General features: G+C 32.0%; 1 protein-coding gene across 1 annotated transcript in view; it reads right to left on the minus strand.

Moving 5' to 3' along the window:
* e (nonribosomal peptide synthetase ebony) overlaps positions 1-12,936 on the minus strand; it is a 46,749-nt gene extending 33,813 nt beyond the window's left edge. The window contains exon 1 of the mRNA XM_076130554.1: positions 12,735-12,936. The gene's annotated coding sequence lies outside the window, so the exon portion shown is untranslated. The remainder of the gene's footprint in view (positions 1-12,734) is intronic.
* Between the last annotated feature and the right edge of the window lie 687 nt (positions 12,937-13,623).

A 13,623-nucleotide genomic window follows, 5' to 3' on the forward strand; every position in this document is an offset into this window, starting at 1 on the left:
TTGCATTATATAAAATTGTATTGCGAAGGTTGTGCTATTAAAGAACATCGTTATTTTAATGTTTAACGTGTGTTGCAATTTGTTTAATAGATATAAATGCATAGATTTCTGTGAGATCTGTCAAGATTACTCGTCTGAGAAATACGTAGTTTTATCGGGTTTTTATACAGGAAATTCTTTTTTTATATACCTACATGAAGAAATAAGTAGATTGTTTATTGTTTGGGGATTAAACCGGGGCAATACTTATTTATCAATAGCTCTACTGACTCTACTATTCAAATAAGCGGCAAATATAGTTTTTACTGTGCTTTGAAATGCTTTATCAGTATAAATCCTTTAATTATGTGAAAGAGATGATTTTTGAAGATAGGACTTATTCTGCTACGGCTTTGGGCACGGATTTTAGTAGCTTTCTCCTTACTGATAACAACATCCCTACTGCAGAAAGAAACGATACTAATAAAAAACATTAAAACTACATTTGAAGCACATTTGAAGCGTATCTTGGCTTATACTTTGTACGCAATACTGCATTAATACCAAACTGGATTCAAAATGTCAAACTTAATAGCTTTCGAAATATTTCGAAATAATTTAAATTTAAGACTAAAGGCGCTGTATTCCATAAATAGAAATTTGACAGCAACTAGTGAAACAGTTAATGACGACATTCGAAAAAAATAAGAACATGCATAGTCCCAATGGACATTCAAGTTGTAAGTGTTGTCAAACAACTAGAACACGAATTGTTATAGTAGAAAGCAAACAGAACATCATAGACTCAACGTACTGATGACCCGACTGATCAACCAATAGGGCAATTGATATGCAATAGTCCTCGCATATGGCGACTTGCGATTGTTTCCAAGTGGACCTAAAATATCTTTACTACGATATAGCGAAATTAATCAAGTTGTTTTGCAGCATGTATACCAGATAATTAACATGCCCATCGACGTCTATTCTTTCGAATACCGTAATATATAGCATCAATAAGCAAAAGACTTGGTATCAAAGACCCTTATTCTAGTAATGATTGACCGGAAGATCGTAAAACACCATGAACCATTTTGACCTCATTAGTCTTCGAGCAAAAGAAAATCGCATCGAAGTCGATAGACACGTTTAGAAGTTGCGATGCCCCAAACATACATACGGCACGATTCATCATTATTTATACTAAATCACTAAACCATATTAATAAAACAATTTTCTGGAACTTAACTTATATAATAGGAAGAAGAACATTCTGGAATTATCATAATTAATCAGTAGATTTAAAATTTATTGCTCTAATAATGTTGATTATTTAAATTAATGATTCTATTATAATTATTAAGTTCGCGTTATTTTGAGGTATTTCCCACGGTTGAAAACTAATAACAAGTATGGAGTTTGATTCCCGGTTGCGACTGGTGTAATTGCTACCTTTAAGCGTTATTGACGTAATCACGTTTTAGTTGATTTAAAAATACTCAGTTGCATAGTAGTCGTAACCGGCGGTACAAAATAAATGGATGTAAGTGAGGCAAGGGAAGTTTGTAGTGATCGCAAATTGTGTCCTTGGGTCTCTGCCTACCATTATGAGACAAAGCCATGATTTCATGTACATACGCACACGTATGTACAAAGATATCAAAATCAAAACGAGATGAATCCCGAACGAACGACGAAAGTCGAACTCAAGTCAATTGTCATTCTCAACAATCGCAAAAAATCATGCACGAAATTTCAAGTTCACAATTCTCGTTAACTATACCAATAAAACTGTTATCTAAATATTTATATAACAAATAACAATAAATAGTTATTCTTACATAACGTTTCATTCAATATTATCTATACAATTTGACACGGCCACTCTTTCAACCGCGCAAAGGACGCTCATACAAAAACTGAGTACGTTTCATTTGTTACGCGAAAGGGTCAAGGCGTTTTTTTGCATTTATTAAAGTTGTAGATCTAATTATATAAACTGTTTCTCAGATTATATAATTATGTACGGTACAGTTATACGTAGATAATTTTTCATTAAAGAAAAAATGTCCTTTAAGAATGCAGTCTTTAATCCGCATTTAACCAGAGTGATGGACTCGAACCTAACCCCACTTTCGAGGAAGTAGAAGAGGAGTTGGTACTGAGTTAAATACGAGTAATTATTATACATATTGTATTATACTATATTGTTTTAGTAATGTTATTGTTAGTTAAAAATATCGTGTATCCTACTTATTACTTACATTCAGTTAGAAATTAAAAAATCAAAAGTTTTATTAAAGTTCGCGGCACGAAGTTATTCTAGAGGTTATTTTATCATCAAAGATAAATTTAATATTTGTTCGATGTCTGGATATCTTTTGAAGAGTAGGCAAAGTTGGTTGTTGGCTTTACCTAACTGCCACTGGTCATCTCGTTCTACTACCGAATTATCATATGGGTAAAAAAATAGTTGGGAGATTATAGAGTGATATCTATAATCTCCCAACAAGTTACTAGCACGGAAACAATTCTAAAAGTTATCGATTCTTTTGCATTATATCTATCTGCATTGTAATTCTATATCTAGGAAGACTAAATGGTCTACAAATTTAGTTTCCTATTCAATCAAGGAAACCTATTTTTGACTATATTATTCAGGCATTGATATGTATCTATTTCGTTCTTTATGAGACGCTAGTATTCTCGCTTAGCAGGTAGACAAAATCATAATTACCTCCTGGTAAGCAACCAGTTTTATTCAGCTGTGCAGGAGTTTGTTTATAATGTCCAAGTATATGCATTATTTACCTCTCTTTAAACTGGCTGGGACGGAAGACACGACCGAAAAAGATGGGCACAGGTCGAAAATAAGTAATTTTTGCAATATAATTATGTAATCTATAACAGTACGATACCTCGATGATAAATCTTTCAAATTATTGAAAACCACCCGATTCATTGGGGAATTTCAATTTTGTGGATCGACAATTATATTACTTTATTTATTTTTTGATTCGTAATAAACAGTTGACGATAATTTGTTAGTAAATATATTTTAATTCACTGAAGAAACTCACCGAATAGCTTCATCATTAACCCTTCAGTAATTATTGGGCAAAGAGAAACAAAATCCACACTATTTTCACTAAACTTCACATTTCTAACATAAGTAATATCATTTTAAATTTTAAACACAATTATTATGATAACACAATATCATTAGCAAATGAATACTAAATTGCATCTCCGAGCATTAAGTAGGTATTATAAAAATTCAGGTCTAAGTTTTGTCTAAAGGTTATCTAAACAGGTATCTTAATACTAAAGGTTAGACTGCGTCTTTAAAATAGGGGCTTCATTCAAAGTGTTTTTATTTAATTACGTAAGCCGTAGCATAAACAATGTTTTGCCCAAAATTGTAGGCAAAAGTGTTTAGATTCACTCTAAATTCAACAACACTTTTAGAATCGTATATTCAAAATTAGAAAACTGCTTGGCAAGTACAGAGATCACAATTTAAGGTATTGCATTTTTAATTAAGTATTTGCTATTAATGTTAGGACATTACAGCAATTCGTAACAAATCAGAAACCAAACATGGAATCGGTAAGCAAATACGCAAAATTATATAACACTAGCTGACCCGCGCAACTTCGCTTGCGTCACTTAAGAGAGACTGGATCAAAATTTTCCCCGTTTTTGTAACATTTGTCGTTACTACTCCGCTCCTAATGGCCGTAGCGTGATGTTATATAGCCTATAGCCTTCCTCGATAAATGGGCTATCTAACACTGAAAGAATTTTTCAAATCGGACCAGTAGTTCCTGAGATTAGCGCGTTCAAACAAACAAACAAACAAACAATCAAACAAACAAACAAACTCTTCAGCTTTATTATATTAGTATAGATTGGAAAAACCGATCAACAGTTCGGGAATTGAACCCGAGACCTTGAGACCGGCAGCAGACGCCACAGCACCAAAAAATGCAGTCTACGATTTGTCTACATCTATGGCAGCTCGTCGGGCTAGTTTTTTGCCCAAAATTATACAACCTGCTTAGCAAGACTATGTTAATAACATTTGATCAGATATAAATCTTAGAATGAATATTTTGTGTAAAATTAATATGGAACAGTTTTAATGATATTGTTGAAGACAGATAAATTGTGTGAACGAGTCAACTGACCGTTCTTCCTGAGAGTCTACATCGAAATACTTCCGCGCTAAGAATAGATATTTCAGCGTATTTTTGTTATAATTTTATCTTGTTTTTCTAAAACCATTCCTGCATTCATAGATGAATCTTTAAAAAGCACTGACTTAGAGCGATCCCGATTATTCGATCATACGGCTTCATCCATTTTTCTTTAGTTTAACGTACTTGAAAGAATCATTATCGCTTTTGAAATATTTACGGTTGCTTTTGTCTCTGCTTACCCCTATGGGAAAAAGGCGTGATTTAAGGGTTATACGTATTTTTTTTAACATTTTCTTATCTAATTACGCAAAAACATAACAAAATGAATATCATGCACTGTATGCCTTACAGACTTCCTGCGTCTGAGGTCAATTAATATGCGACTAGACACTATCACGGCTTTTCACCCCATTAATTATTTAAATTATGTAACATCCTCTTTTTTACTAAATTCCGTGTTTTACTTCCGTACACAACTAGTTCAAAAACGACTCTTTTATTCAATTATAAATACAAAAGCCGGTTCGGCTGTTTGATAGGCTTCTAGGCTAAGCCGCCGATACGATTTTTATAAAATAGAGTGTATGAATAATCGTTTAAAAAATCAACTCCTTTTCGCCAAAGTCTAACACTATATGAGTGTTAGACTTCATATATCTTAGTAGAAATATCAAAATTTTATTGTAGATGTAAATAATGATGTAACATGCATATAAAATTAACATACAGAATAACAGCTATATTTATTAAAATGAGAACATCGTGCCGAAACCTACTTACTCATAGATGTTTGAAATTAAATGATTTGATAAGACATGAACAGGTACTCAAATTGTTTTCGTTGCAGACGGAGACTGTGTTTAATCGTTTTTGAAAATATTTTGGGAGAATTTCGTTTTATGATTAAAATTGTGCTAATAAATAATGTACTTTAGTCATCTGGTTCTCGTTATAAATATCAATAAGCATGTAAATAAGGATTTTCATGAGCATCGTCAGGAAAAGAGGAATAGGTTCGAGGTTTTAAAAAAACAGGTTCCTAGATTACGATGAAGCATAGACAATTTGTCAAAAAATATAAAAATATTGACAAATAATTATTTTATGATGGAAATAACTATAATTAGAAACTCAACCATGCAAATATTCTTCTCATCTTCAGGAAGTCCACATAATTTACGACGATACATTTAAATAGATAATAAATCTACAGATTTACTTGACAATCTTTACATAATCGATGCATTTTATTTAGTACCGCTTATCTTTAGATCGACCTTGTGTTTTTGAAGATTAATACCTACTATTAAAGACAACGACCGACATTGACAATCACAAAAATACATCTTTGAAACACTTGTGGCTAAATTTATATACGTCTCTTAGAAGGAGACCCTTAGCATATTTAATGGTCAGATAAATAAGTTTTTTTTAGACATAAACTTGCTAATCACGCGTTAAATTAAAGGGATAAAGATTTTATTATTATAACTGTTCCACTCCAGGTTTTCCCGAAATCAAAGAGGGAAAGACACAAAATTATTTTGGAAGTATTTTTTGAGTTTGAATTAAGATGAAGTAGTAAATATCATCATATGGCCACTATTAGTGTAACTCGATCGAAACGTCGAATAACAAATAAGGTCCATAGCATTAAGTATTATGTGTACAAACACAAAACGCGATATTTTGTAAAGTTCAATACAATAAATAATTACTAATTGCAAATAAAATTCTACTCTCAAAAAATATAAAGTTACGACCTTATAAAGAAGAGTTTTATTTGAATCAAGAAGAGTTTGCTACCTTTTAGCAGCAAGCATCTATGTATACAATTTACATGCATGCAGTGTTTCTCAAAAACCTTGGACTCGAACCCAAAACCTCTGGCACGGCAATTCAACGAGCACACTATCACTACCTGTATGTATTAATAAATAATATAATTTAAGGAAATCTACTTCAACTTCCGCGTTCACTTTAAAAGGTAGACCTACTTCCGTTACGTACAAAAAAGATTTTTTTTGGGCTACATACTTGATTTGTAATTCAAGGTTCAAAGGGCTTTTAGTACTGATGTATGACGTATTGAGTGGCATATTGTAAAGCTTTTGTGTTCAATTAATATATGAAAAAACAGCTACTGTTGTTTACAACCATAAAAATACGTTCGGCTTAGAAATCGGCTTAACGACAATACTCGCGTGTGAAGATGGAGGAAGCCTGTTAGAATCTTAAATATGTTCAAATAAATCTGTTTAGTATTTAATCCCAATAAATGAAAATGCATCCCATAAAATGAATGTCCCACTGTCAGACAAGAGTCTCCCGTAACGTCTTAAGGTCCCACGGTGGCGATTAGTAACTTGGCATACTTTTAAGAACTTTAAAGTGTGTTAGGTTTCATCACGATGTTTTGTTTCAAAGAGTAAATTCATTACATTATATTTGCACGCCGTATGTGGCAGAATGTGCCCTTCTTCATTTATTATCATTTGAACAAATAAATTGTTTCATTTGATTTACGGTAAAATTCTAATAAACAGCGGTATTCTCGATCTGTTTATAGTTTGCAAGTATCTTAATACATATTTATATACAGTCTATTACAGTTTTCATGTTGCTCTAAGTATTTCATTCATAACAATGTCTTTCTCGTGGGAATTACTTAACAACTGGTCAATGTATTAAAGTAGTTATTATCAGGCACACGACAACGGTCAAGTTAAACATCTTGCACTAGTTTTTAACAATACTATAAATGAATTAAAACAATGAGATAACTCATTTCAAGAGAATATTTATGTAAATACAAACTTTATTTCACGCATCACCAATCTTATCCTATTATCATACAACACTCGGGCCATTATGAATGTGCTAACTAATTTATATCATTTTATCGGACTTGCTTTTATGCATTGCTAAATTTCTATGATTGTTGTATATGTAACGTAGTTCGTACGTTTGTAATGGCCTAAGTCTATGTATTATAGTAATATTATTATAAATGCGAAAGTTTGTGAGGATAGATGTAGACCTAGATTAATTTATACGTAGGATACTTTAACTAAGGGATTCTTTTCACATGGAAGAAGTCGCAGGCACCAGCTCGTATCAAAAACCGATTCAGAACGTTTTTTAAAATTAAAACCAGGTTTGACTTCGCAAAAAACAGGTTGCATTAATAATACAAAACAACATGCCCACGCCATGTTTTTGAAGCCGTTGCACTCTGACCTAACATTTATTGAACTTTGCGATAAAATTTAATACTCTCTTTATCCACTCCTTTATCCCGGCCCCCCTTTAAACGGGTCGTCTGTTGCCCATTTAAGGTGACTAATAATCTACTCCAATACCTACAGCATTCCTCATAAATGTAGCCAGTACACATAAAAAGGTTTTTTTAATGAATGTGAATGAAGCAAGAAGTTTGTAAGGATATGCTATCCTGGCGTTCTCTGGTCTCTGCCTACCCTACGAGCAAAAGTCGCGATTTTATGTATGTAGTAAAAGATAACAGGTTGATAATATCATTTATTATAAACTATAACCTTCTTCAACAATAAAAATACAACTAAAACCGTGTTTACCGATCAATTAACCACGATACAAATTGCAGTTTTTTCAACACGAACACTAACCAAAATAGCTTGGTCTCTCGTTTACACATAGCTGAACGGCACGAGGGGTCAAATTTAACTAGTTATATGAAACACTGACCCAAATGAGTGGTAATCGTAGAAAACCTTGCATTACCACTCACTTCCGAGGCACTTTGAGCACAAAACTCAAGGCGATGCATTGTGTACTGTAAGTAAAGGGTCATCGTGACATGTCCTTACACTCAGTTTTATGTGTACTTAATCGACGTGCGAAGTTTCGTTGACAATATTCAAGTTAGTTTCGTTTGATAGCGATTTTTGTGTCATTATAATTTGTATGTCTGGAACTCTGAATATAGCAATAAGCCGGTGCATAAAGAACAAAATATTGCATGGCATGTATTTTTTAAGATCTCTCAAATATATCTGGTACAATATGTTAATTTCAATTAATACGACAGACGTATGCAAAAAGTTTGGGTGATGGAGACGTATCTTTAAGCACCGTCGCTACGTTCTGACACACGCTCTCCTCTCCTACCCCTTCTGCTTATTGTTAAAAATGTACCTGTATCAGTCCAGGTCCTAAATCATCTATGTACCAAATTTCATCGGAATCCGTTCCGTTGTTTAAGTGTGATACATTATCAAACATCCATCTAACAATACAAAATTTCGCGTTTATGATAATAAGTACGATTGTCATACTCTTCTTATATTGTCATTCACAATCCTAATATTTGCACTCAAAATAAATAAGGTAATAAGTTAGGTTCACGTCCAAACTCAATCTAACCTTGCAAAAACATCCGAAATTACATAAAACATCATTTCCCATACAAATGAGTCATAAGTATATATTAAATCTGTCGGTACATGTATGTAGTCAACGAGTTAAGTGATGTTTCCGTCGCGTGCTTTATCCGGTAGCTCCCCAACGCCATATATCAATTGTACACGACTGTACATCACTCGTATGCAGTTATGTGTACTTGAAAAGTGACAAGTTCAGAGCAATGAGCATTAATGTAGGAAGAACAAAAAGTAGACAAATAATATAAAAAATCACGACAGAGACAATTTCTTCTTTGTTTAATTTATAATTTTGACCATTTTTCAATTAATTGCACTATAACGGACAATTTGTTTTCTACGAAAATTTATTTAGCCTCATTTTGAGTCTGGTTAAAACGATAACGAACTCAAACTATCTATCTGTTTAAAAATAAATAACAATTGGGAAGAAAAAATCGATTCTACCAAACCCCGAAACTAGACTTAAATATAGAAAACTGAAAAACATTGGGCCGAAATACCAAGAATTTTTGTGTCAAAAACATCAATGATTAAGACGGGGAATCACAATAATGACAAATAGTATACGAAAAGCACAAAACACTACTCTAAAATTAATGATGCATTTTTTACAAACACAATACTCAATAATATTTGTATAAGGAAAACCCACTAAGTTTATCTGACGTAGTACTTCTACCGTTTACTATGTTCTTTCACAGATTTAATGATGCATGTATACATACTAATTATAACCAAAGGTAGACAGAGATGTACGAAAAGCACTAACGTTTTCCATATACTAATCTTAGTCCTATGTTATATTTCAATAATTTCACCCTATTGCGCGCGTAACCAAACTTCGAATTACTATCGATATATTTTTTTATTTAGAAGTGACTAATACACTTTGCCCGACTCGGAAATCGAACCCGATAGTTCAGTTATCGGCAGTCGCACCCAGAACCCAGAATCAGTCAAGTACATTTACTACCTCCTTTTAACCGTAGGAGCAGTCAAGTACAACATACCATTTATAAAATTATTAATGCATTTTTACAAACAAGTACTCAATAAATAATATTTATATAAGAAAAACCCACTAAGTTTGTCTGACGTGGTATTTATACCGTTTTCTTTATTCGTCCACCGATCGAATGATTCATGTACAATCACTGTGAATGACGTAAAAACCCTGAATGAATGAAAGTTTTCGGTAAATAAGGTTGTATGCAACAAAGTGCATGTCATTCGGTAGACTGACCTTCGGAACACAAAGGGATATAAAGGAAATAAGTTGTTTAAGATATATTTTTTTAATTATGATATGATTTTACTAGCGATTTCCGCATGAAAAGATTTTCCGGGGTTTAAAATATTCTGTGTTCATCCATGATATAAACTATCTGAATCCCACTTGAAACTCCGCTCAGACGGTTTTGCATGAAAGAGTGATACATCCTCACGAGCTTGCGTATTTATAATGTTTTTGGCTATTATAATTTCAGTAAGACAGGATACAGATTTGTTTTTTTTTTCAGTTTACTGAATTTAATAAGGAGGTGTTTTGTAGCCTAATGATCTAATAGGTAGTTCACATAATTATAATAGTGGTTCTGCGTTCGACCCCTATTCTACATATCATAAGAAATAAGAATAGAATATTGGAAGATCGAGATAAAAACGAAACTACTGATCCGATTTACGATCGATTTAATGCCTAAAATAAGCGTTATCTAATTAGGCATTGTTACTGTGTTATCCATACCCATTCATGGATAGGAATCTATCTTTATATTTTTTTCTTTCCGACTAATGCAGGGGTTCCTTTCCTTGCCGGGAACACTTTTATATTATTCTTGTTAGTAAGGACCACTATGTAAGTATATTAAAAATAAAGTGTAATAATCATCCTGAAAATGTAAAATTTTAAAATCATTCGCGGACCATATTTTGAATTCCACGGACCACTGGTGGGCCGCGGACCACAGGTTGGGGGCCACTGGACTAATGGGATAGCGTAGTCCAAGCTAGGTGCGTAGTACTCGTAACTGGCAGTCTTGTATGACAAAATGTATCGATGTGCACGAGGCAAGGGAAGTTTGTAAGGGTCCCCAAGTGGCGTGTTTTTTCGTATGTATGTATCTATGTGTTTGTATTTATGTATGTATGGATGTATAGATGTATGTATATTGTATGAATTCAAGTATCATATTCCCAGTCTTAAGGATCCAGGATAATATGATCTGCAAACCTTTGAGTCCGAATTGACCTTAATAATACTAATTAAGTAAAAAAACTGCGTTAATTAAAAGTCTGAACTAAATATAAAGATCTAGACGTCACACCCTAGTTACAATCTAGCCTTTTTTGTAACAAAACTGCCTAGAATTCAGTCTATATCCGTAGTTTAATTATAAACTCTTAGTTTTATACTACCTTTCTAAAACTGGTTAATTAGAACGAGAATAGCTATCGATTTAATGGCGTTAATTGGGTTTTAAATTAAAGGCATTTAATGAAATTAGTTTTTCTTGTACATTACTTTGGTAAATAGATTTTTTTCTAAAACAAATTATAATGGTACTTATTTTGGCTGCCTCTGTTTAGGCATTAGTTTATACGACTGCAGAAGAGGCGGTCTTTAGTTCGATTCCTGGGTTAGTCCCATGTTGTAGGGGCCTGAGCCTGTTTCTATAGGTATATGAAGAATGCTACCAAACTGTCGGCTAGTATAAGGAATAAATAAATTGGAAAAACATTATTAACTAGCCCGACCCAGAAATCGAACCTGATAGAGAGCTTATTGCCACCAAACTAATATTGTTAATAACGAAACCGGTGTAGTATATAGACCTCTACCTACACCTTCGCGTATTACAGGTGTAATGTTACGTAAAGATATTTATTCAAGATTAACGAAATAAGTGCTATTATTTTCTAAATATTGTCCATCCCTATTGTACGAAATATGCAGTTAACAAAAAATAACATTGTGAAGTTTTGACCTATAATTTGACATTGGCAATTCATTGTAAAAGATCGAGTAAATTGGTTACTCGAAATCAGTTCATAATAAAATTAGTTTGACGTGTGGTCACCTTACTTAAATAAATACCTTATTTTACTTATTTTTAATACCTGCCTAAAGTACTAGGTAATGCGAACCTTTTTACGTATTAAAATACTGTCTATTCCGAAATTGCGTACTTTTGTAAGCAATTTTGAAATTAAAAAAATGCCCTTTTGTACATATTATGTACTTACTACAATGTAACGCTACAAACGATTTTGGAAGATAAAAATTATATTGAAAATAAATATTTTGCACTTAATTTTAAATGACAACATTTGTAAAATAATATTTAAACACAACGGCTTTTGGAGTTTTTATATCCATTCAAATGAACGATTTAAAATATTAGTGTAATTTAACTCCGTCTGAGAAATAATTTTAAAATCAAAAAATTTCATTATAATTAAAGACAAAGCTTTGAACAACGCATTTTTTTTATATAATAATTAATAATATTAATAATATTTGACCTCCTTTTAAGTATTTTCATTGTTGAATGTCAATGCACCCATTATTATCCACGTGGAACATTGAAATATGCACTAAATATAAAATATTCAACTAAACTTCCTGAACATGACATTAACAAGGTAATAATTATGTTAATTATATTAAAATTTAACGTTCAAGTACCAAAAGATGCAGATGCATCGAACAAAGATCTTTCGGAAACAATTTATTTTTATTAAACATGAATCAAATGACTTGTTAGTGAATAAAATATACGAGATTAATTTAACTAGATTAAAATAATGAATCCTTCCGATAACAGATTTTAAATTATATTCTAGAAAAAATCACAGTTCATTAAAAGTCAAATCCAAAAAATATTTATTTCTTTTTTGCGAAACGAAATTTCAAAAAACATTGCAGACGTCGTGCAATTTCATTAAACTCAATATTAAATTTAATTTATTTTGTAAATTTTTGGAACATGCGATTTCGTAAATAAAATAAAGTACATTGTTACGGAATAAAGAATATTTCTTCATAAAATAATATATAATATTCCCTGCCAAAAATCTAGACATATCCTTTTTAAAAATATAAAAACTTATTTAATAAAATACTTACAGTTTAATTAATCACTGGAAACAACAAAAAAACAATAACACAAACACTTTTACTTTAAACGTCACTTGTTATAATTTCGCGCGCTTTTCGAACTAAAATCAAAAATGATCTATCAAAACTTTATAAAGTCAATGTTTTTCTTTTTTAAATTGCAAGTCTATGCACGTGGTACGGTTAGTGCGCGGACTGCCAGCGCACTCAGCCAGTACCAATTTATATAGTCCTTGTGTTATCCGCTTGGATGGCGAGTCGTCCTAGAGATGGCGCGTGCCGCGGCCCCTTATGCAGGGATTTATTGCTAGGTTAGTTCAAAACACAATAGGGATTAGGCTGAATGGATATGGAATTTTCTTTACACCGGGAAAAGGAAACGTCCCTGAAAAAAAACCAGGAGCAAATAAGAAAAAATAAAACAGGTTTTATACAACACAATTTACTAATAGATATTACTTTTGTATTCTAAAGTAAATATTTAATTTATTTTTAAAGAATTATCTAAATGAATTACAATTAAATTGAAACTTGTTGAATAAACAAACTATCGAAATATAAATACCCAATTATAGCGACATTTAAGTTTAATTTAATTCACAATTTTATTTTCCATTATCAATTTTTTACCACAGTAAAAAAAAGAACAATGTAGGTACGTACTTAGCATCGTAATGAGGTTTGATTTATTGAAAACATTTTAAATAAAGAATTCCAAGCGCGTAGTAATAGAAATCCTTGATTTCTTTTTAATGTTCGGAAATTTATTGTCGTTTATTTTTTTTAACGCCATTTTACTTTTACATCTAGGTTATTATGGTTGAAACTAATGTTAATTTTTCAATTTCTTTTATCAGGAGTATTGTTCACTGTTGCTATTAGATTAAGATTTATTATC

Source organism: Anticarsia gemmatalis, chromosome 24, assembly GCF_050436995.1.
Source record: "Anticarsia gemmatalis isolate Benzon Research Colony breed Stoneville strain chromosome 24, ilAntGemm2 primary, whole genome shotgun sequence".
In the NCBI taxonomy this organism is placed as follows: Eukaryota; Metazoa; Arthropoda; class Insecta; order Lepidoptera; family Erebidae; genus Anticarsia; species Anticarsia gemmatalis.